Source organism: Manis pentadactyla, chromosome 4 (genome assembly GCF_030020395.1).
Source record: "Manis pentadactyla isolate mManPen7 chromosome 4, mManPen7.hap1, whole genome shotgun sequence".
NCBI classification, from domain to species: Eukaryota; Metazoa; Chordata; class Mammalia; order Pholidota; family Manidae; genus Manis; species Manis pentadactyla.
In genome coordinates, this window is record NC_080022.1 from 150061309 (window position 1) to 150087620 (window position 26312).

The 26312-nt window shown below is 42.9% G+C and overlaps 1 long non-coding RNA gene across 2 annotated transcripts; it reads right to left on the reverse strand.

Annotated features, from left to right (window-relative positions):
- Positions 1-5080: 5080 nt before the first annotated feature.
- Positions 5081-25938, reverse strand: LOC118908975 (uncharacterized). Of its 2 annotated transcripts, none has more exons than XR_005023449.2 (3): positions 25144-25938; positions 24403-24482; positions 5081-5367 (listed from the first exon to the last, which is right to left on the reverse strand). It is a non-coding gene; the product is annotated as an uncharacterized LOC118908975 (long non-coding RNA). The 2 variants fall into 2 exon arrangements; XR_008997256.1 differs by lacking the exon at positions 5081-5367 and adding an exon at positions 22605-24298.
- Between the last annotated feature and the right edge of the window lie 374 nt (positions 25939-26312).

Consider the following 26312-nt stretch of genomic DNA (forward strand, 5'->3'; position numbering starts at 1 on the left):
AGACCCTGGCTGGCAGTCCTGCTCCTTCTGTTTTCACTCTGTCCATACGAAAGGGGGACTCCAGTGCATTCATGGGGACACAGCCCTCACCCTGCAAACAGCCATTCCCAGGCCATGATGCCTCAAGACTAAAGATGCCCACACCAAGCAGTGAGATTGCTTTGGAAGTGATGCCGGGGTTCTTGTTCACAAAGCTGAAGAATGAGCTTCACAAACACTCAAGGTAGAAGAGCAAGTACAGGCTTTTAGAGATGAAGTGAGAGGACAGAGCTCCCAGCTCATGCCAGGAGCGGACAAGAGAATCCATGGTTGGCTCATTGTCTAGCAGTTTTATGCGCGGTTGAGGATTTTCAGGAATGAGGGTAAAGGGTTAGGGGTGCAGACTTGTAAGACCGCCTGCCCTGCCCCCAAGGTGGGCTGGGTTGTTGTCTGTTTGCTTGGGTTGTTTGTAGTTGAGATTGCTTACCAAAGTAGTCTTTTGCTTAGGTTGCAGATTACTTGATTATGATTAGAGAAGGGAAAATAGCACATAGTTACAATTAAAATAAACTGGGCCTTTTAGCAGGATAAGGTAAATTTTACATTGTCATGGTGTAATTGATACAATAAAGTGATGGTTTCTGCTGAGATACTTTTCTTTATCTGCAGAACACTCAAACATTCCAGGCCAAGTTGCTCCTGGCCTTTTGAGCTTTAAGCGATTTCGCTGAAGAATGTCTATATTCCTAGTCATGTATACAAATCTTTACCCTAGAGAATTAGTGTGACTCTGACTTTGCATAATGCTTAACACAGAGTTTTGATAGGGACTTCTTTGCATATTGTTACATTGTTCTGACTGTAATTATCTTGTTCTGCTTTTTCTCCGGAGGCCCTCACCCTACTGTGACTACACCCATGGTCCCTGTTTCAGAAGGACAGAGGTCCATGCAGGCCCTGGAAACAGGCTGGAGGCTACTTGGGCAGAGATTTCCAGAGTCCAGCATGCCAGAAACATAGTCTACAGGCATGAGCCTATATAGATGGTCACCCCCTTGGACCTCAAACTCTCAGCCCTGTGAGGAACACACAGGGACCAGAGCAGGGCCAACTAAAGTCTCAGGTCCAGGGCAGGGTCCCAGCTGACCAGTCTAATGTCAGTACTGGGGACAAGTACCAAAGTATGCAGACTAGGTCCCTCACAGCTTAATGCTTGCTCTGCAAACTAATTGCCCCTAGGCCACATCCAGCCCACAGAGGTAGGGGGTATTTGTTTTTGTTTTTGGCTTACAGCTTTTAAAAAATCAAATTAGTTGCCAGTATTTTTTTTTTTTAATCAGGAACTTCACTTATACCTCTAGATTTCTAGCTTGCCTGGAAAATTCAAATGCAGCCCACGTTCCATTGGTAGAGAAGGTCAGTAGGAGAGAGGCAGCTGCTGTCTCCAGGCTTGATCTCCTGGCCCACCACCTTCCCCCCTGCATACAATGCATGCGCGTGCATTCAAGTCTCACTCTTTTTGTTAAGTGTCTGACCCTGTGAGCAGCTAAGGTTTCCCACTATTGGCACTTGGGAAGCTGGAGATGATTTTATTACCCTCTAAAGTGCTTTCATGGAGAAGCTACAATCTGTGTAAGGAAGATGGGCTTACAGCAAAGCAGCAAACATCAGAATGAGTGACTGGGGACAGTAAGTGCTTCCATTTCTGGGAGATACTCTAAGAAGAATGGGGCACTATTTTTGTCTTGGGTAGTTTAGACATTGGGTGGCCTGGAGGTAAGAAGCTAAACCACATGATCTCTTGTAGCTCAGGTCTGGGATTTTATGACTCCATAGGAGAGACCTAAAGGAAAGCTTTAACTTTAGGATATTTATAACACAAGTGGTAAAGACGAGGAGAGCGGAATTTGTCACTGCCAAAATATGCCTCTTTGGCATAAGGATTATGTTAGGCTGATTATTTTTAAGAAACAGCAGACACTGGAAAAGCTCTGAGAACTGAGTAGAAGTTACTCTTTTGTAAGAGAAGTTCACATTTATAAGGAAAATCTCCATTTGTGTGTCCTCTGTGTACTAGGAAAAGAAGGACGACTAAATCTCTAGAAACTTATCAATGGAAAAAGCACCAACCTAAATCTGCATAACAGCCTACCCTTGTTTATTGTGCTTTTCTGGTAACCTCCCACAAATGGCCTCCCACCTCCAATATCTTTCTTTTGTCTTTAGCTGGAGATGGTATTTAAGGTGATGGCATTGGCCATTTGGGGGAGTTTCTCAGTTTTTCTGGATATCATCCATGTATACAGGAGGTATACATATTATTAAACTTCTGTTTGTTTTTCTCCTGTTAATCTTTTTATGCAGGGCATGTCAGCCAAGAGTCTAGAAGGTTAGGGGGGAAATTACTTTTCCTCCCCTACCCTACAAGACCAAAACAAAGAAACAAACATATAGATAGATAGATAGATAGATAGATAGATAGATAGATAGATAGATAGATATAGATATATATATATATCTTTAAATACCTAGTTTGACTCTGAGTCCAGACACTTATATAGGCTAGTGAACAGCTGTCCAAGGAGAAGCCAGCTAGGGAGGGGTTTGTGGGCACGGACAAAGACCATAGCGAGCCAGTCTACCTCCAGGAGCAAAAGCCATCAAATTCTCAGAATTTCTGGGGCTGAGGGGAGTGAGGGAGCAAGACCAGGAAGCAGGGAGAGAGGAGAAGGCTTAGAGGAGGCCTGGGAGTTAGCAAGGCATGGCTGCGCCAGGTTCCCCACTGGGAGCAAAGGCCAAGTTTGAATTTCCTCTATGTCAAAGCAACTGGAGGAGTGGACACATAGAGACCGTAAATGGGGATTTCCCCCGGGGAACACTGGGCATGTGCACCTGGGCAATGGTGGGGGATGGGGGCTGAGGATTATGGAATTCTCTCTTGCTTTCAAGCATTTGGGGAATAATGGGTAGGTATGTATAAGGGGAAATAGCATCCCATATTTTATTTAATACAGAGGAGGTTGGTTCAAAATTGGATTTAATGCACACAGACTAGTGGTTGCCATAGGGGAGATAAGTGGGGGAATAAGTGAAATAGGTGAAGGGGATAAAGAGGTATAAACATCCAATTATAAAATAAATTAGTCACGGGGATAAAAGTACAGCACAGGGAATATAGTCAATGATACTGTAGTATCTTTGTTGACAGATGATAACATGCTTATCATGGTGAACATTTCACAATGTACATAATTGTTGAATCACCATGTTGTACACCTGAAACCAACATAATCCAACATAATGTACATCAACTACACTTTAATTTTTAAAAATGGATTTAATGCTACCAATAAAGAAAAGTCATTTGGGTTCAGCTTTAAATCTGACCCATCAGCATTTCCTCCCTTTAACATTTCATCATGATTGTATTCAACACACTAGCTGCCATTTCTTAGATGTTTTATGTGCCAGGACTGGGCTAAGTACTTTATATAGATTCCATAATTATTACAGTAATCCCTTAAATTTGCATATGAGGAAACTAAAGCACAAAGAATTAAATATATTTCTATAGCTACTAAGTGGTAAAGCTGGGATTTGAACTAGAATTGTCTGTCTGAAATTTGTGCAGTGGGCCTAGCCTATAATATGCCTCTGAGGGAACCCACCAGTGATGGGAAGCTTACCACGTCTAATGGAATCTCATTGCCCTTAAGTTTTTTCTTTCTCCTTAAAACTTATCAGATCCACCTTGGTGTAAATATCTAATAATAATTCCTGAAACCGAAGCACTCTACCAGTGTAGGAAACACTTTCATGTATATATTTGATTTGCATTTCAATGCCACCTGCGCTCTGGGCGTTACCATCACCATTTTACAGATGTAGCAGCAGACATGGTCCAGCGATTACCTCACTACGAGTTAGTGCAGACTCTTCACAATACCAGGCTGGCCCTAAATTCAAAGTCAAGTTCAAACTGGGGATTGTGAGATAAGGGAACAGGGTTAGAGGTGAGGCAGATAGGCTTCTTCCGTTTCTTGACCACCTCAGAAACCATCTTTCTCACCTGCTCCACTCCAGAGTTCATGCCCCGAGGACACATCCTCATTATACCCTTTAGGTGTGAACTTAAAATCTGATTTACTAACCTCTTAAAGTGGAAGATAAACAGCAGGTCCTAGTCCTTTGACAAGCTAATTAGTCAAAGAGTAAAAAAGTACATTAGGTCATTGCAAAGGGGGTTAGATGTCCTCTCTTGGTCCTCTTTGTATGTCCCTCAGCCCCTAACTGAGGGACACCAACTTCCTAGCCCAGATGTTAAGCCCAGTACTTATGATGGGGTAACAGGGCTTGGAAAGGAAGCTGAGTTTTTCTCTAGACTAAGCCAGAAGCCAGTGTGTGGGGCACTGTAGGTGGAGCAAAGACACTGGGACCCTCTCAGATCCCTGAGGACTGTCAGCAATCTGAAAGTAGTAGAGAGAGGAGTCCTCACTCAGCTTCTGAGTCAGCCCAGCTGACAATTCCCCAGGACACCTGTGGGCTCGAACAGGCTGGTGTCCCTACTCAGCATTTGTCTAAACCCTCGTGGGGTTCTGGGAATGCTCAAATCCATCCTAGGATCCTTGCCCTGAATCCCGAAGACAGCAGAAACCCAGCAGGGAAGCCCAGGTCTGGTTGCCCACCTGAGCAGCAGCCTCTCCATCCCCTTAGAGAGCCTAGGGGCAGAGATACAGCATCCTGAGAGACAACCATAGAGAGGATGGGAGAGGGCTTGAGGGGCTCCCAAGTGGAGCAGAAACCCCACTCCACTCATTATTTCAGGTAAGATTGCTTTAGGATCTGCCCACATCCTAAAACCGAGAAGGTGCACTTCAAGGAGTGGTCACTGGGTGTCACCGCTGCTTTCTAGGCAAGTGCCCTTGTCGGTCAGCTCATGCTAAGTGGTGCTAGAGAAGGGAAATTCCTTGCAGACTCAGTTTACAAACCCGGCATCTTCTGTGCTTTCTATGAACCCCATGATGTTATTGACCCTCTCCTCCCCTGTCCCTTCTGGCTGGCCTGGACTGCATAGTCCATCATGGAGCTTCTCCCTTGTCCCTCTCTCCTTGCTAACTCGGTTTGGCAGAACCCAAACTCTGCATTCTCTACATCGTCACTGGAGCAGATATGTGCAGCTAGACAAGGTCAAACAGCAAGACTGGCTTTGCTTTTGAGTCCTGATCATACACCTTAAGCAGCCACTCATTCCTGGTGAGCTATCTGTCCATAGAGACATACTATATACTCACATACAGAGGCAAGTCTCACTCTCTTACTCCTTAGACAATGATTTCACACTTTATCTTCAAGCCTCCCATGCCATCTTCCTCCACTTTGATTTGTTTCCTGCAAGAAAAGGCAGGGGGTCAGGGAGCGAGTGCACAATTACCTTTCGTCACCAAATTTAAACTTACCAATGTTTGCACGCGTCTTCTCCTTCACTTCTGCTCTGAACTTGATACCCCCCTCACCTTCTCAGCATCCTGATGCCTTTGCCTTTTTCTACCTTCTTCTTAATTAATATCTCTCTCTAAAAGCCCTATCAGCAAACAGTTAAGCTCTAGTACCTCTCCCCTTAAAAATCTCTCTGTGTATCAAGTGACTCTGGCTACCTGCCCAAGTCTCTGCTCTTTTTCAATGGTAAATTTCTCCTTTTGTCTCCACACCATCAAAAAAGCTCTACTATCTCCCATTCACTCTTTAACCTGCTCAAATCTGTCTGATACCTGCCCTTGCTCCAGTGAGTTTACCTCTCAAGGTCACTATGATCTTCATGTCGCCAAGTACAATGGACATGAATCTGTCCTTTTGCACCCTCCCTTGGATTGCACACAGCCGACTGGAACACTTTCTCCCTCTTGGCTTCCGTGATGCCATCGCCCCGGGGTTTCTCAGATCGTTCCTCCTTGGAATCCTTTGTCAGTTCTCCATTGTCTGCTGCTACATATTAGCACTGCTTGACCATGGGGCTGGATTGTCTTCTCTTTTCCTTTTTGCCCCATCTTCCGAGGTAATCGCACCCATTCCTGCTGGTTTATATACCACCTTTTCTGCCTACAACACCCACATTTGTACCATTGGTCCACTCTTACCTATTTGACATCTCCATTTGCATGTTTCACAGATAGTTAAAACCTAACATGTCCAGAATGGGATTCTCAGTTTACAACTCTCCCAAAACACCTTTTCTCCCTCTTGTAGTCTGTCACTGGAACCACTGTCCACCACATTGCTCAACACACTATGAATCATTGCTTTTTTCTTCACTGTTCATATCCATTCCATGAGCAAATTGTGTTGATTCTATCTCAAATTCACTTCAGATCTCTTCACTTCTTCCCATCTTGACTGCTAGTTACCCATCCTCATGAGGCCACCATCATCTCTCTATTAAACTCATGCAAAACATTTCTAACTACTCTTCCCATTTCCACACTCCAATCTATCCTTGACACAGCAGCAGCAAGGATGCAAATTTACTGTATCTTAATCTGTGTGTGTGTGTGTGTGTGTGTAATGTAAAACTCTGAGGTATACTTAAGAGTTGTACACTTCACCACAGGATAAATCCCAACTAAAAAACAAGCAAACTAATCAAGGTATCAATTTCCTAGTAAAATCCTTCAGCAGCATCACACTGTCCTTGGAATAAAAAAAAACCCTGCATGACTTGGCCCCAGCCTTTTTATCTAACCTCTTCTCCTACTGTACTTCCCCCTTGCTTGCTAGAACCTAACCACCCGGCTTTCATTTAGTTTTTCCAACAAGCTAAATACTTTCCTGGCTGCTTCAGGACCTTTGCTCAGGCGGATCTCTCAGCCCATAACCCTCCTCTATGCTTAGCACCTTCTCTTCCTTCACATCACCTAACCAGATTTTCTCGTACCACCACATCTAAAATATATCAGCCCATTTTTCCTTTCTGTTCCTATTGTGTTTTTATGATACTATAGTTGTTTTGTTTTTCTACAGTTGGGACCAGCTTATACAATTGACAGACACACACTTATTACATACATGCTATTATGCGAGTGCTCCATATGTAACTAATGCCATGAGTCTTATACTCAAATATATTCCTTTTCTCTTTATTTTTTAATTCCTATAAATCAAGATAAAAGTGTTTAAGTTTAAAAAAAATATATTCATTCCAGTGCACCCTGGGGTAGGAATAAGGAGAGCTGGTGAGAACAGGTTTGAGTTATATTCTCCAAAGGCAAGCTCAGGAGATGGGAGAAGCATGCCTAAAAAAATGAAAGCCACCAATAGCAAGCATAACACACACAAGAGAAAATGCCTTTTACTTATTTATTTTCCATATATTAAGTCAGGCTAAAAACACAGGACCCAGAGACCAGGTGTGCTGGCACCCCGACTCCCATTGCAGCAGGCACTTCTCAGATACCTTGTCTTCCAACTCAGCTCTCTGAAATACCCAATTTCTTTTCGCCAAGTGCAATCATTTCCACAACAGGGCCATTCAGAAACACTTCATTTATTCAAAAGCTCTTCTGAGAGCATCTCAGCTCGACTGCTTTAAGGACCTCTCTGCTGGTGACAGCCCTTCTGTGGTTGAAGCAGGACAGTCTAACTCCTCCAGGCTAACCTGTTCCTGTCTCCAGTCTACCAGAGAGCCCAGTACCTCCAAGACCCAGAAGCACCCACTTAAGTCTGGGGGGATCTGGAACAAAAATGGCACAAGGGTGAAACAGAAGTGGAGGCTTCCCATAGTAAACAATTTATGGTCTAACCTAGCACTCACACACCCACAGCTTCTGTGGGTTCATGCGCATGTGGAGCCACACAAACCACCCAAAGGGATGGATGAAGAAACTAGACCACTGGACCTATCAACTGGCTGAGGAAGATGGAGGCAGGGGACCTGGTAGCTGGTGAGAAAGATAACCCTTGTCTGGATAATGCAGACCAACTCCGGTCACTTCAACTGTGAGCCTGGGTTTTTCCAAACAGAAGCAGAGATAACAATCCAACACCTTCTGCAGATGGAAAAGAGGATTCTCATTTAGAGTATACTCTCACATTCTATATTTCATGTTAGGAAGCATTTTAACACTTCTCCATTTCCAGCCTTACTTCCTTGTGCCAACGTGATCTCCAGCCAAGCTGGGAAAACTTGCTCTTCCTCAGATGTGCCCCTGTTTTCAGTCTCCAAGCCACTGTGTATCTGTCACCTCTAACTACCAGGCCCACACCTAACTCCACCTTTCAAATCCTATCTATCAAGGCTGTTCCCCAAGTGCCACCCTGGCTTATCTGCACTTCACACAACCTCCAGCTGAGAAAAGGAACACTCAGTGTTCTCAAAACCGGCCTCATGTCATTCGTGTTCTTGTCTAAAGTTAGAAAGGCAGTTGAGATGGTCAAAAACCACACTGCTCCCTGGGGATCACCCACCCAGGGCTCTAATCCTAGGTCCACCTGGACTAGAGATGTCATGTAAGCAAGTCATTCTCACACTGGGCCCATTTCTTTTTTGTGATTAGAAAAGGCCTGAAGCAGGATCTTAAAGGTTTCTCCTGGTTCTAATGATTTATGAGCATTTCCTCAATACTTCCCCCCTCTAACCCAACTCCACCTCACACACCCCGCCCCAGAATTGTGAGCCTCTTTACAACAGGAACCACATCGTTTTCAGCTGAGCTCCTGTAGCAGACCTGGCTTGCACTTAGACACTCCATACATTTATCCAATCAACATCTTGTTTTATCCTAACAGTCTGAGAGGCTGAACCAATGCACCCACCCGACCTTTTGGAGACTTGAAAAAGCAGAGTGGCCTGCCAGCCCCACATGGTTAAGGACAGACTAATAATCAGCAGACTGCTTGGTCCACATATTCCCGTGGAGGGCCCTCCAGCCAAATGCTGGCTCTCCAGCGTGGGCGCTCAATGGGGGGGCAAGTGCATCCTCCCGGGGGGGTACTGGGCAATATATATCTGTGAATGTTTTTGGCTGGGAAAGAGGGTGGTACTGGCCTCTAGTGGGCAGAGGCCAGAGATGCTGTTCAATGACTTACAGTACACAGAACAGTCCCCACATCATCCCATCAGAAAGTGTCAGTAGTACCAGGGTGGGGAAACCCTGCTCTGTATCATATACCCCTCTCCTTCTCCTGTCTTTCCTTAATCCCACTTCCCCCTTCTGCTCCCAGGATAAGCAACATATTCCAAAAGATATTACTGGAACACAGGAGTCTCTGCTACAGTTACACACATGAACACTCAGCCCCACTTCACTGTCATAAAGCAAAACCCAATATCAAGCCTCAGCACATCTTTCATAGACTCTCCCCACTTTCTTTGCCATAGCTTCTTTTGAAGGGGAAGGCTTCTCCAGTTTTGTTTTCTACAATTTGTATGTTATGGGGGTGAGGTTGGGTGAGTGAGAAGAAGGAATGAGTACCCTACCCACTTGAGGTGCATCCTGAGATACATTCTATGTTTTTTACGTAATTCTAAGTACAGAACACCACTTAATGAGAACCTGATCATGCAACTCTTCAAAGTGATAGAAAGACGAGGTGTGGTGGATCCCCTCTCTACAAGAAAAGAGGAGGGCATTTAAGAATCAATTTACAGCTTGCCTGTCAACAGATACAAAAAAGAGAGACACTAAGAGCTCAGGTGTTCAGAGTTGCTGCCAACAGAAAGCGAGCCAAGTGGGAGAAGATAGCAGCCAGTAGCAGACCAGTTTGTAGAAGTTCATTGCACACAACTTTGCAGGAACTCAAATGTGTGAAGAAGGACTCCTGTCTCAGAATAAGTTCAAGTCAAGAGCACACCCAGGGCCAACATGATACCTGTCTTGGGAAGCTTCCACAGAGAGTCCCAACTCACCTGCTTTAGGATTTTCCCCATGTAACTAAAATAAGCCTCCTTCTTCTTCCTCCTTTTCTTCCCAAAGGCCAAGCTGGCCCACTCATACTTGATTCTGCCTGGGATATAAACTATAGTCTCTTCTCAGGGACTCTTAGGGGGCATAAGCAAACACAGTACCTGTGGAGGGCTTACTCCCCATGCCTCCAGGTCCTAGCACTGGCTGGAGGCAAATGCACACTCCGAAGAGTTTTATAGGCAGAGCTGGAAGGCACTCTTCCCTAATAAAGTCAGTGATTAGTCCTTGTACCTGCAGGGGATGAACCCTCTCAGACTTCTTAAGAGATGTTAGGTGTAGAGTCTAAAGCAGGCTTGTGTTGCATTCCTGATGAAACATAAGGCAAGAAACTAGAAATCTTAAGCCTCCTTTCACTCCCTCCCATATGAAAGATAGATACCCACTTTGATGTAATGGCCATCAGTTCACCAGTGCACTCTAATCTCAGACACTATTCTTTTTATACGAGCAATTCCAGGTGTTCTTATTACAGTGGTTCTCAGCTACAAAGGTTTCAATTCAAAAGGACTGGGAGTGGGACCCAGGAAGATGCATGTTTCTGTAGCATTGCCAGTGAATCTAATGACCAGCCAGACTGGGGATCTGTTGAACTACAAAACCTTTCTAAAGCAACTCCAATAGATTTGGGGGTGGGGTGGGAGGAGCAGCTCTGATGCCATGCTGTATTTGCCTTGGGACAGAAATGTGTTGCCTGGAAGGTAAATAGTTACCTGGTTATGCAATAGCAATGAGGAACTCAGGTGACAAAGCATGAATACGAAAGCCAGAAAGTCTCCGTACTTCAAGACTGAAGGTTGAGAAATTGTAGATAGAGGCCATGATCTCCCTGCAATTAGTGTATCAGCTCAACCACAAGGAAGTGACCACCTGACACAAACTAACAGATAAGCGGGCACCAAAGAACCAGGGTGTCAAAAGGTGAGAACTAGACCAGACTCTTTCCTTTCCCACTTAGTTATGAGCCACATCAAAGTCCTGGTGAGGGGACTGGTGGATAATGAAAGCAAGCATTTATTCAGTCCTAACGATGTCCCAAACACCATATTAAGGGTTTCACCTACTTTATCTCATTTAAATATCATAGCGACATTTTGAGGCAAAGTAATAGTATTACTCTCACTTTATAGAAGGGGAAACTGAATCCCAGAGGCTTAAGTGACTTGCCAGGGTCACATACAATGCATGGTGGCACCACTAACCCCTGAGCCATTGCTTCTAATCCTACCTTCTACCACCTTCCAAACCTGAATACCTGAGCCCTCAATCCTTGTCGTTACACAAGTGTGCTGTGCACAACTGCTGTGTGTATTTATTCCTTGATGGAGAAATTTTAATGTCACTTGTCCACAGAGTAGGCTCAAGTCTTCTGAATTAATCCTTTGATGCAACAACAGAAGCCAAACTGAACACTTCTGTGAAAGAGTATGGTTCCCTATTACCTGGTTGTGAAAACACATCCCACCCACCACCCCAACTCCCACTCTCATATCACTAGCCCATCTCTCATTTTCTCTATTTTAACATGTAATATATGCACAGGGCATATATTATACCATGAAATGAATTGGAAGTTTTAATGCAAAGAAGTAAATACAAACTGGCTGGTAGCACCAAGGCTCCTTCGTGAGATGGCACTCTTCACCAGCCTGGGGCAATGGGAAGCGTTGGGCCTTGAGGGAACGGACCCAGTACTATAATGACAAGAGCATGCTAGGGAGCATTTGGGGGCTTGTGAGCACAAACGTGATGCTGCTGTGGGGGTGTAGCACAGAAGGCCCTTTTAGATGGCATTCACTCATTCAAAAATATTCAGCAAATTTTGATCTGAATCAAAAGGCCCATGGCCATGCATAGAACTGGAAATAAATTATCAATAGGGATGATTCAAGATGGTGGCATGAGAGGTGAGACAGAGAACTCCTCCCAAAACCATAGATAGTGTGAAAATATAGTTAATACAACTAACTCTAAAACAGCAACAGCAAAGAAGGCTGCACCAGACTGCACACAGACCCCACGAACAGAGCAGACCTCACGAAACAGGGTAATGTACAAAAGCCTTGATCCCGCAGGACCCGAGCCCTTCTCCCACCAGCTCACCGGCGGGAGGAAGAGAAACGGAGCGGGGAGGCGGGTGGAAGCCTGAGACTGCTGAGCACCTGGCCCTGGAGCTCTGCTTTGCAAGCAAAAACCTACATTGTGTGGTGCCCTAGAGGATGGGGACCTGGGACAGGAGGAGTGCCTGAGAGACAGATTCCAGCTGTGGAGGATAGGATTCAAATCCAGCCACTGTGGGACAAGGGAAAGGCAGGCAGTCTGACAGGCTCCCTAACAGCGAGAGGGCTGCTGAAGGGGCAGGGTTTGCACGGAGCTTGCTGCTCAGGAGAAGGGATGGGAGCAAGGTTGTCTGGGCGCGTTCTGACCAGAAGATTGGGAACTTTGGGGAGCTTCAGGTACTCCATCCCCCTGGCTGGCTACTCAGCTCCAAGGCCCCCCACTGTGACATGCAGCGTGCTGCACCTTCCTCCTGGCCTGCCGGCACTGGCTCGCAAACCAGCAGTCACTGCTCTGGCATCAGGCCAGCCAGAGGGAGGCCCCACCTACAACAGCTAGAAATGCCAAGCACAGAGGTTTACACCTGTGTACTCAGCCCACTGGCTCTGATACAGGAGACAGGCAGGGAAGACGGGAATCATGAAACAGATCTTTCCTCCCCCCAGGCACCAGTGCCGCTCCCCTATGACCCTCAACCTCACTAGGGGCTGAGCAGCTCCAAAGACTGGAGCTTCTGGGCACTAGTGGGCACCACACAGAAATATGAAACTTCAAAAGAACATGGTTCAGACCAAAATTTCACAAACCCTAGAAAAAGGGCCAAATGAAGCAGAACTCACCAATCTTCCTGAAAGGGAGTTCAAAATAAAACCATAAACATGCTTATAGAGGTACAGAAAATATTCAAGAACTCAGGAATGAATTTAAGATGGAGATTCAATCATTAAGAAATTCCTTATCTGAAATGAAACATACAATGGAGGGATTTAAAAGCAGATTAGATGTAGTAGAAGAGACGGTAATTAGAGAATAGAAATTAGAGAAGAGGAATACAAAGAAGCTGAGGCTCAGAAAGAAAAAGGATCTCTAAGAATGAAAGAATATTGAGAGAACTGTGTGACCAATTAAAACAGAACAATATTCACATAATAGGAGTACCAGAAGAAGAAGAGAGAGAAAAAGGGATAGAAAGTGTTATTGAGGAGGTAATTGATGAAAACTTCCCCAATCTGGGGAAGGAGATAGCCTCTCAAGCCATCGAGATGCACAGATCTCCCAACACAGGGGACCCAAGGAAGACAACATTAAGACGTATAATAATTAAAATGGCAAAGATTAAGGATAAAGATAGACTTTCAAAAGCAGATAGAGAGAGAGAAAAGATCACATACAAAGGGAAACCCATCAGGCTGTCATCAGATTTCTCAACAGAAACCTCACAAACCAGAAGGGAGTGGCATAATGCAATGAAGCAGAAGGTCCTCAAACCAAGAATACTCTACTGGCAAGGTTATCATTTAAATTTGAAGGAGGGATTAAACAATTTTCAGATAAACAAAAGATGAGAGAATTTACCTCAAACAAACCACCTCTACAGTGCATTTTGGAGGGACTCCTATAGATGGAAGTATTCCTAAGACTAAATAGATGTCACCCAAGGGATAGACAAAGAGTACAGAATATGATTCATAACATACAAAGAATGGAGGAGGAGGAAAAAAAAAGAACCTTTAGGTTGTGTTTGTAAAGCATATGAAGTGAGTTAAATTAGACTGTTAGGTAGTAAGGGAATTACCCTTGAACCTTTGGTAGCCACAAATTTAAAGCCTGCCATGGCAATAAGTACATACCTATCAATAATCACCCTAAATGTAAATGGTCTGAATGCACCAATCAAAAGACGTAGAGTCACTGAATGGATAAAAAAATGAGACCAATCTATATGCTGCCTACAAGAGACTCACTACAAACCCAAAGACATACACAGACTGGATGGAAAAAGATATTTCATGCAACTAATAGGGAGAAAAAAGCAGGAGTTGCTGTATTTGTACCAGACAAAATAGACTTCAAAACAAAGAAAGTCACAAGAGACAAAAAAGGATATTACATAATGTTAAAGGGGTCAGTCCAACAAGAGGATATAACTATTATAAATATCCATACACCCAACACAGAATCACCTACATATGTGAAACAAATACTAACAGAATTAAAGGGGGAAATAGAATGCAGTGCATTCCATTTTGGGAGACTTCAACACACCATTCACTCCAAAGGACAGATCCACCAGACAGAAAATAAGTAAGGACACAGAGGCACTGAAGAACACACTAGAACAGATGGACCTAACAGACATCTACAGAACTCTACACCCAAAAGCAAGAGGATACACATTCTTCTCAAGTGCACATGGAACATTTTCAAGAATAGATCATATACTAGGCCACAAAAAGAGCCTCAGTAAATTCAAAAAGATTTAAATTGTACCAGCAGCTTCTCAGATCACAAAGGTATGAAACAAGAAATAAATTACTCAAAGAAAATGAAAAAGCCCACAAACACATGGAGGCTTAATAACATCTCCTAAATAATCAATGGATCAATGACCAAGTAAAAACACTATCAAGCAATATATGGAGACAAATGACAACAATAATTCAACACCACAAAATCTGTGGGATGCAGAGAAGGCTGTGCTAAGAGGGAAATATATTGCAATACAGGCCTACCTCAGGAAAGAAGAACAATCCCAAATGAACAGTCTAAACTCACAATTAATGAAACTAGAAAAGGAAGAACAAATGAGGCCCAAAGTCAGTAGAAGGAGGGACATAATAAAGATTAAAGCAGAAATAAATAAAATTGAGAAGAATAAAACAATAGAAAGAATAAATGAAAGCAGGAGCTGGTTCTCCAAGAAAATAAACAAAATAGATAAACCCCTAGCCAGACTTATCAAGAAAAAAAGAGAGTCTACACACACCAACAGAATCAGAAATGAGAAAGGAAAAATCACTACAGTACCATAGAAATACAAAGAATTATGAGAGAACACTATGAAAATTTATATGCTAACAAACTGAGTAACCTAGAAGAAATGGACAACTTTCTAGAAAAATACAACCTTCCAAAGCTGACCCAGGAAGAAACAGAAAATCTGAACAGACCAATCACCAGCAACAAAATCGAATTGGTAATCAAAAAACTACCTAAGAACAAAGGCCCTGTACCAGATGGTTTCACTGCTGAATTTTATCAAACATTTAGTGAAGACCTAAGACCCATCCTCCTTAAAGTTTTCCAAAAAGTAGAAGAGGAGGGAATATTCCCAAACTCATTCTACAAAGCCAACATCACTCTAATACCAAAACCTGGCAAAGACACTACAAAAAAAGAAAATTACAGACCAATATCCCTGATAAACATAGATGCAAAAATACTCAACAAAATATTAGCAAACTGAATTCAAAAATACATCCAAAAGATCATCCATCATGATCAAGTGGGATTCATCTCAGGGATGCAAGGATGGTACAACATTAGAAAATCCATCAACATCATCCACCACATCAACAAAATGAAGGACAAAAACCACATGATCATTTCTGTAGATGCTGGAAAAGCATTCAACAAAATTCAACATCCATTTCTGATAAAAACTCTCCACAAAATGGGTATAGAGGGCAAATACCTCAACATAATAAAGGCCATATATGACAAACCCACAGCCAACATTATACTTAACAGTGAGAAGTGGAAAGCTTTTCCTTTCAGATCAGGAACAGGACAAGGATGCTCACTTTCCCCACTTCTATTCAACATAGTACTGGAGGGCCTAGCCATGGCAATCAGACAACACAAAGAAATAAAGGGCATCCAGATTGGCAAGGAAGAAGTTAAACTGTCCCTGTTTGCAGATGACATGATATTGTACTTAAAAAAACCTTAAAAAATCCACTCCAAAGCTACTAGATCTAATATCTGAATTCAGTAAAGTTGTGGGGGACAAAATTAATATACAGAAATCTGTGGCTTTCCTATACACTAACAATGAACTAGCAGAAAGAGAAATCAGGAAAACAATTCCATTCACAATTGCATCAAAAAGAATAAAATACCTAGGAGCAAACCTAACCAAGGAAGTGAAAGACTTATACCCTTGAGAACTACAAGACACTCATGAGGGAAATTAAAGAAGATACCAATAAATGGAAACTCATCCCATGCTCATGGATAGGAAGAATTAATATTGTCAAAATGGCCATCCTGCCTAAAGCTATCTACAGATTCAATGCAATCCCTATCAAAATACCAGCAGCATTCTTCAATGAACTAGAGCAAATAGTTCTAAAATTCATATGGAACCACAAAGACCCCGAATAGCCAAAGCAATCCTGAGAAGGAAGTATAAAGTAGGGGGAATTACACTCCCTGACTTCAAGCTCTACTACAAAGCCACAGTAATCCAGACAATTTGGTACTGGCACAAGAATAGACCTATAGACCAATGGAACAGACTAGAGAGCCCAGATATAAACCCAAGCATATATGGTCAATTAATATACAATAAAGGAGCCATGGATATACAATGGGGAAATGACAGACTCTTCAACACTTGGTGTTGGCAAAACTGGACAGCTACATGTAAGAGAATGAAACTGGATTATTGTCTAACCCCATACACAAAAGTAAACTCAAAATGGATCAAAGACCTGACTGTAAGTCATGAAACCATAAAGCTCTTAGAAAAAAAACATAGACAAAAATCTCTTGGATATAAATATGAGCAATTTCATCATGAACATATCTCCCCAGGCAAGGGATACAAAAGTAAAAATGAACAAGTGGGACTATATCAAACTGAAAAGCTTCTATATAGCAAAGGACACCACCAAGAGAACAAAAAGGCATCCTACAGTATGGGGGAATATATTCATAAATGACATATGCGATAAGGGGTTGACATCCAAATTATATAAAGAGCTCACGCACCTCAACAACCAAAGAGCAAATAAGCCAGGCAGAGGAGCTGAACAGACACTTCTCCAAAGAAGAAATTCAGACGGCCAACAGGCACATGAAAAGATGCTCCACATTGCTTGTCATCAGAGAAATGCAAATTAAAACCACAATGAGATACCATCTTATACTAGTTAGGATGGCCAATATCCAAAAGACAAACAACAAGAAATGTTGGCAAGGATGTGGAGAAAGGGGAACCCTCCTACACTGCTGGTGGGAATGTAAATTAGTTCAACCATTGTGAAAAGCAATATGGAAGTTCCTCAAAAAACTAAAAATAGAAATACCATTTGACCCAGGAATTCCACTCCTAGGAATTTACCCTAAGAATGCAGGAGCCCAGTTTGAAAAAGACATATGCACCCCTATGTTTATCGCAGCACTACTTACAATAGCCTAGAAATGGAAGCAACCTAAGTGTCCATCAGTAGATGAATTGATAAAGAAGATGTGGTACATATACACAATGGAATATTATTCAGCCATAAGAAGAAAACAAATCCTACCATTTGCAACAACATGGATGGAGCTAGAGGGTATTATGCTCAGTGAAAGAAGCCAGGCAGAGAAAGACAAGTACCAAATGAGTTCACTCATATGTGGAGTATAAAAACAAAGAAAAAAACTGAAGGGACAAAACAGCAGCAGACTCACAGAACCCAAGAATGGACTAATAGTTACCAAAGGCAAAGGAACTGGAGAAGTTGGGTGGGAAGGGAAGGACAAGGGGGAAAAAGGAGTATTATGATTAGCATACATAATGTAGCGTAGGGGTGATACGGGGAAGGCAGTATAACACAGAGAAGACAGGTAGTGATTCTATAGCATCTTACTACGCTGATGGGCAGTGACTGTAATGGGGTATGTGGTGGGGACTTGATAATAGGGGGAGTCTAGTAAACCTAATATTGCTCATGTAACTGTACACTAATAATAGCAAAATAAAAAAATTAACGATAGGAATCACAAAACTCACACAAAGATAATCACAGGGTGAGCAGAACACTCACCTGCATCTATTAGAAATCTCAGTTTGATAAAAAAGACATGCAAAAAGAATTACTTGTTAATAATTTCCCTGTAGTGAAGATAAAAGAAGCAATTACACTAATATCAATGCTATCTTGTATTTATTGAATGCCCAGTACTTGCCTTGAATTCTAGGGAGCACTTTATAGATGTCATCTCATTTCAGTTTTAACACTCAGAGATGGATTTTGTCATCCTTTGATAGATGACAAATCTGAGGCTTATAAGGATTTTCAAGGTCACGCAGGTAGTATGTTGTAGAGCTAGGAATTGAACTTTAATGTGTCTGACATCAAGATTCCCATCAATATTTCTCTAAGTTAGGCCCCCTCCCCTCCTGCAGCAGAATCTCCTGAGCTGCTTATTAAACCGAAAATCCCCACCATCAACGCCGTGCCTGTGTAGCACCTCTGCGATGGGGAAAATGCTTCACTGAACCGAATCCTATTCAGTATAAAGGAGCTAAATCAGAGTGGACAGTGACTTCAGTGGGGTATGGGGGGTACCTGATAATATGGGTGAATGTAGTAACCACATTGTTTTTCCTTGTGAAACCTTCATAAGAGTGTATATCAATGATACCTTAATAAAAAGAAAGCTAATCAGAGACTTGGAAAGGGTGGGAACACTAGGAGAAAGTGACTGGGACATGGTAAGAGATAATAAGCACAGTCAGACGTAGACACTGTCCTTAGGCACTGTGAAAGCAGACTTCAAAGAGATCAGCGCAAATTGAATTAGGATTCTATGACTAGAAACTCTCAAAAGGAGGTCAACTCAAGAAAACATAGGAGGTGCCTCCTTTAACTGGCTGTGACCCTGGCTTCCCCTCTTTGATTACAGTTCACTTCAACCTGGTTTTGTCTTCATAAATATCAGATCCAAAGGACACACCAAGCTCATAAATAGGGGTAATCAGTAACAAGAGCAGAAGATGAGAGCTGGTTGGTATTCAAGGCTTGGAGTGAGTCTGGGCAGTGATTCAGGAGTAACACTGAGTGAAAGGGTGTTGGAGCTTGCTTAGTGTGATATCTGCAGGACATGGGGGAGGTCTAATGGGTCAAATGGCCCAGGCATTGTAGTAACTGTAGAGAGGCTCAAGCACTGGGTGGGATACTGGATTACATGGTCCTAGGTTTTGTGGATTCTGCTTTCAAACATTGAAATTCTCCCCTGTATCATTTCTTTAGGGTTCAGGTTGTCATAATTTGGATAGAAATACTCCTCATATTATTTCTACCTCTACATAGTTTCAAGAATTAATCCAGTTGGAAAAAGCCAGACGGTCATACTCTGCTTTGTAATGTCATCGTGAGTACAACTGCACCTCACCAGTTGAGAAACTCTGGGTGAATGGTCAACGGAGAGGGGACATGGGGGGCAGATTGGATGCCACCTTGAACATGATGTCACGCTCTTCCCAGAATGTCAGTTCTGTAGATACTAACAGGATATATTAATGGTGGGTGATATTAGTACTAACTACTTCTTACTGTGTCAGGTGGAGGGAAGAAAGGAATCGGAATCTTCCCCAATCCCTGTAATATCTTCTTTAATCTCTCCTCCAAGCTTTTAAAAGGGAAGAAAAAAGGGCATAGAGAAAAGGAGGACATCAGCCCCCCGAACGGCGAGTGGGGTAGGGAGGTACTGTGGTTACCAGAGAAGATCTAGGGTGCTGCCCCCCTTCTCTCTACTCCTCCCCCTGCACACTGTCTCACATATGGCTGTCCACATCAGGTCGTGGAATCTACTATCTACCCACAGAAGTCTGAAGTTCTGGTCTTAGCTCTACCAGTGCTTTATTCTGCCCTTCTCAAATTCAGCTTCTCTTCTCAGGACTCAGTTTCCCCATCTGCAAAGGGCATGCATCCGTGTTTGATTATATGACCACTGAGATTTCTTAAAATCTTGCTACTCAGAGAATTGTCTGCAAACTAGAAGCACCCCTTGGGGATCTTGTCAAAATGCAGATTTTTGATTCAGGAGGCCTGACGTGGGACTCAAGGTACAATTCTAGCAAGTTCCCAAGTGACTCTTACACATTTTAAAGGCTGAGTCATCCTGCCTTCATACACCATCAGTTCATGAATGGACTGTGGATGTGCCTTTTGTTTTCCCTTTTGTGGATTCCTATCACATTCTCTAATTTTTTCACTCTAGAACTACTTCCAACGGCCAGAATAGCTTGAGAGTTTGTGATTTTCGGGCTTAGAGCTTAGAGAAATGCCACATACTCCTTGAAATATACTACTACATCTATACACACCCCCTTTACTAATAAATTAACTCACTAATCAATTCACCTACTCCATTCAAGAAATATCTTAAGGGGCACCAGACAGGTACCAGGGCTGGAGTTAAAAGGAAGGGTACGGCATGGCATCTGTTCCAGAGAGTTTGGGACATGCCTGGACAGCCACCTCCAACTTAGTGTGATAAGCACCTCTGTAATTAATAAAAAGGATGCATTCTGGTGTAATGTTTATAGTCAGAAACTATGTTGTCACAGGCAGGAAAAATTCTGGAGGCAGTTCCAGGCTCTGTCCACCTTTACTATCTGACTCTATCTTCCCTGCGGCCTTAACTCTGTGGCTCCACAGTCCACAAAGGGGATGTGCCTTGAGACAGCCCACGACTGGTGACTCACAGGAGGCTTACAGTGATGGCTTGCTTAAATTCTTCTCCATTCCCCCACGGATTAGGACCTGTGGTAGACCCTGCCTTTGCTCAGGAGATCTTGGGATCCATAGATAGGGTATTTTGGGTGGAGGGACAGGAGGGTGGGGGGTACACAGTAGTCCATGTGCAAACTGTTTTGTGTACATGCTTAATACATTTGTCTTGGAAAAGAAAAATCCCCATATTTTCAGCAAAGGACAGTGAAACCTACAGACTGGGAATGAATATCTTGTTCTCGTCCATTTGCTGCCCTCCAACCTGAGAGCAGCCGCCCCTCCTCCTCTCCTTCCCCCTCCATCTCCTCCACCTCCAGCTGGTACGGATGCCGGGGTTCTTGTTCACAAAGTCGAAGAATGAGCTTCACAAACACTCAAGGTAGGAGAGCAAGGTACAGGCTTTTATTTAGAGATAAGTGAGAGGACAGAGCTCCCAGCTCACGCCAGGAGGGGACAAGAGAGTCCGTGGTTGGCTCAGTGTCTAGGGGTTTTATGCACGGTTGAAGATTTTCAGGAACGAGGGTAAAGGGTTAGGGGTGCAGACTTGTAAGACTGCCTGCCCTGCCCCCATGGTGGGCTGGGTTGTTGTCTCTTTGCTTGGGTTGTTTATAGTAGAGATTACTTACCAAAGTAGTCTTTTGCCTAGGTTGCAGATTACTTGATTACGATTAGAGAAGGGAAAATAGCACATAGTTACAATTAAAATAAACTGGGTCTTTTAGCAGGATAAGGTAAATTTTACATTGTCATGGTGTAATTGATACAATAAAGTGATGGTTTCTGCTGAGATACTTTTCTTTATCTGCAGAACACTCAAACATTCCAGGCCAAGTTGCTCCTGGCCTTTTGAGCTTTAAGCGATTTCACTGAAGAAAGCCTATATTCCTAGTCATGTATACAAATCTTTACCCTAGAGAATTAGTGTGACTCTGACTTTGCATAATGCTTAACACAGAGTTTTGATAGGGACTTCTTTGCATATTATTACATTGTTCTGACTGTAATTATCTTGCTCTGCTTTTTCTCTGGAGGCCCTCACCGTACTCTGCCTAATCCCATAGTCCCTGTCTCAGTACCTCCCAGCTTCCTCTGTGCTCAGGCTCCTTGTGTTAAAAGGAGCTCCATGTATGGTATCAGCCATTCCAAAGAGCCGGAGAAAGATTCTTGTCCTCAACACTGTCACAGGTAAAGCACAGCCAGACCACAGGGACAGGGAAAGAAATCCCTAGGACGCAGAACCTGGTCTTGAGCAACTGGCTGGCTGATCCTGTCTTTAATATTTGGAGATGAGAAAACAAACTTCTAAAGTCACTTTCTGGGCTTTCAGGGTGGCTGCCGACTGTGACTTCTGCTATGAAAAGTCCCTTTCTTGTGTCCTGTGAGATGTCTATAGAGTGAAAGTGGTGTGGGGAAAAGTGGGGGTAGAAGAGAAGGGGACCACAGGTGGGCAAGTCATCAATGACACTAAGGAGGCAACTGCTGCGTCTGTTTTTATTTCCTTAAATGTAGGCTTCAGAAACCACAGAAAGTATGTGTGCTGTGCCTGAGGTATAATTTTTAGTTCAAATCCAGCCTTAGGCATGAAAGAGGAAGAAGCATATTTTAGACAATACCTAAGGCCCAGAGTTCCATATAATTTCTATATGGTTGTGAATGCATATAGTTATGGAGTCATTTTGCAACATAAATTTGCCTTTCTTCTGCTCTTGAATAAGTTGGGCAGATAAAATAAATTTATAAAATGCCTTTTCAATGTACGTGTGAATATGTTTCTCCTGGCCTTCCCGCTTCTGTCTTGAGGGACTCAGGCTCCAGTGAGCTGTCTTCCTGGATGCAGAACACCTAGTAAAGGGAGGGGAGGGTGGGAGCCCAGAAGCATTCTGGGAAGGCAGAACTTGTGCAAATATTTGCTGAGGGAAATTCAGAGTTGAATTTCACAGATAACCCAGAGCAGATTCTCTGCAACAGTTGACAACCATAGAGTTTTCAGAACAACAGCTTTTCTTCAGTATGAACATGCAGTGTGTGTGCCTGGCCCCACAAGAGAAGTGAACACAGCCCCAAGTCCTGTTTCCAGGAGCAGGAGAATAAGAATGAGATAAATCCGCACCAAGACTGATTTTAGTGCTGAAAATCTACCAAGGGGGCTGGAGTTACAACCTCACATTACACAACCCATATATTCACAGAGCATTCCATATTCATTTATCAAACAAGTGTTTATTAAGAGCTTCAAATCCTAGCACTATGCTAACTAGGTGCCAGAGTTACCTCCAAGAACAGAACAGACTTGGCTTCCAGTCCTCAAGGCCCTCACAGTCCGAGCAGATAGATGGGCAATAGACTCAAGTCTATTCAGTACTGCGACAGAGATGACACTTCCAGCGTGCTCTGGGGGCACAGAGGAGGAAAGGCCAACCCTGACATAGGAGATCTTGGGAGCCTGCTTGGAGGAAGTGATACTGAGGCTGAGCACTAAGGAGTGAGCAGAAGTTAGCAAGGCCGTAGGATTGACGGGTCGGACAACAGGGAAGGGAATTTGTGGCAGAGAACAAGAGGAACCATCTGTCGGGCATATGGCCATATTTGACAACTAAGGTAACAAATTATTTTTGTTTTTGGAATGATCTGTTTATTATTTATAATCTCTTAGCACATCTATGGCAGCCAGAGCTAACAGATACTCCATACCAGAGTTTTCAAAGTGTGTGCTTGTTTTTAGTTCTAGAACATCAGAAAACTTCTGATGGGACTTTCATTTCTAAGTATTACTTGATTTCTTAAAAATAAACTTTTTAACGTTTTAGAACAATTTTAGATTATTTGATTTTTAACTTTATGTTTTTAAATGACTTAAACCTTACAAAAAAGTTGCAAGAATGGTGTACAAAGGCTCCCCTACATTCTTTTTACAAATGGAAGTGTAGTTGATACACATTTCCCGTACATTCTTAATATCCACCGATCCTAACATTTTGCTACATTTGTTTTACCCATTTCTCTCTACCTATATATATACATATCCATGCACATGGTTATATTCTCTTTGCCGAACAGCTTGAGACATCATACCCTTTACCCCTAAATACTTTAGAAATGATCTCCTAAGAACAAAGACATTGTCTTACAGAACCACAGAACAAGGATCAAACTCAGGAAAGGTGACAGTGGTGCCATGCTACTAAGACACAGTCTGTATTTGAATTTCACCAGTTGATCCAGCAAGGTCCTTTACATTTTTCTGGTTTGAGATCCAGTCACACACTGCCTTTAGCTGTGGCATCTCTTTGGGTTCCTTAACCTGGACCAGTGCCTCAGCTTTCATTGTCTTTCATGTCATTGATATGTTTTAAGGGTACAGGTTGGTTGTTTCTTAAAATGCCCTACAAGGTGGGTTTATTTGATGCTTTTCCGTGATTAGATTCAGTAGATGCATTTTTTGCAGATAAGTGATGCTCTGTCTTTTTGAGGAGATCACATTGCTCCTCACATCACTCTTGATGGCAGTATGTTCCATTATTGGTAATGTTAACTTCTACTTGGTGTTTTAGGATATTTTAAATTGTAACACAAACATACCTATGGATGGAGATGATATATCCATATATTAAACACTTAATAACAATATAAGATAATGTTTATATCCAAATGTTATCACAAAGGGAGATTAATGATGAGCTCACCTGCTCTCTGTTACCTTGTCTGAATATACACCATGGCGATGCTTCATTTCTTCAGCCATCTCTGCATATGCTGTAACTTCCTATAAATGTGTCATTGATTAGTAAGATTGTAGCTATGCATTGGCCTTAAAAAAAGGTTGTAAAGTTCTACTGTGAGAAACAAGTTACTGCTTAGCCATGTAAAACAGAATTTTCTTGGTACTGTACAACTGAAACCATATACAAAAGTAAATTGGAATCCTGAGGATGATTTAAGGTAATGGCAAGTCTCTTTGGACAGATGTAGGCTCATCAGAAGAGTTTCTTTGGTCTCAATACCAGATTTTATACTAATTTGGGCTCAAATTTACAAAATAGCCTTTGTATATGTTGTGTGTATGTTTTATATGTTGGGCTCCTGTACAAAATACTGATTAAAACAAGAGATCCTTTGACCATTTGAAAACCACAGCTATATCCCACTATAGATCCTACCCACCACCTTATCGCTTTTGCTGTAACCACCCCGAGGCTTCAGGGAATATACACACATCCATTTTCACATTGGTGGTTAAATGTGGTCCCTGGTTACTCCAAATTGCCAAAAATCTGATATTTCTTTCTTTTCTTTTTGAAATTCAGTTCTATTATGTGGAAATGTACCAATACAAGACATTTCAGGAATGTGCCACATTCTATGCAATTTACCTGCTTAGCCACTGACCGACCCACACAAATAACCCAAGCAAAGGACAGTCCTACCTTGGAAAGTGTCTAGCCCAGAGGTCTTATTCCACAAATGAGGACACTGAGATCCAGAGAGGTGTCTTCTGAAGAAGGAGAGCTGCTAATGGTGGTCAGATTGCACCCCAGCCTGTGCCATGGTCGACTTTCTGATGGCAGAGATGCTCTCTCCGGAGATGATCAGGCAGCCTTTCCCACTCTCTTGGCAAGGGTAGATTGTTGGCAGCTGCAGCAAGCCCTGAGCAGGGTCCTTCTGTCTGGTTTACTCATCTCAAATTGAGCCATAGCCCTGGAACCCAGCCAGGTATTTGGGGGCTCTAGATTTCCTAGTAGATTTTGGAATAGAAAATAGTCCTAATGGAAACAGGACTGAAGAGGTGCATCTGCTTCAGAAAGCCATTTATAATATATTTTCATTGAGAAAATGCAGTCTAAGTTCCAAAAGAATTGTCCAAGTTCAACCAATGTATCTATAAATTGGAGAACACAACTTATTCTGCTCCACTGAACCTCTGCAGGTTTCCTATCTACCTGTGCAGACAAATACAAGTAGCTACTTGGTGGGTGCCACAGGGGATATCAAGAAAGTGAGGACATGGCTTCATGTTCAAGAAGCCTACAATAATCTTAGGGAGATGATACATCCATATATTAAAAACTTCATAACAACATAAGAGAAGGTTTGATGGCCTGCACAGACGAGTGAAAGAGAAAAATGAATCCGTGGCCCACTGGAAAAGGAAAACATTCTGCCATGTGGCTAAACGCTGGGGCTCTTAAGTCAACTGACCAGGATGACACTGCAACTTCACTTCCTAGCCTTGTGGCAAAGTACTTAGATTCTAAGGTGCTTAGAAAAGCTCTGGGCGTTTTTGTGTCCCTAAAATGGTAGCTATCATTATTATCTCCCAGTTTGTAAATGAACCATCATTTCAAGGATGGAGAGGACATCAGCAGAGGAGCAGAACTGGGCGTCGTGGCAGGGTGACAGAATTATAATGAATTATCCTCGAGACAAGTTCCACGAGCTACTTTTGTAACTTTGCCGGCAGCTACCAAACCCCAGCGGCGGCGGCGGCGGGAAACCTGATTCCATCCACCCTCCCAACGTACGCACTCGGCACCGCCCCCCACGAAGATCTCAGCGCCCGTCCCCAGGGGGCGCTGCAGGCCCGCCTCCACGGCCC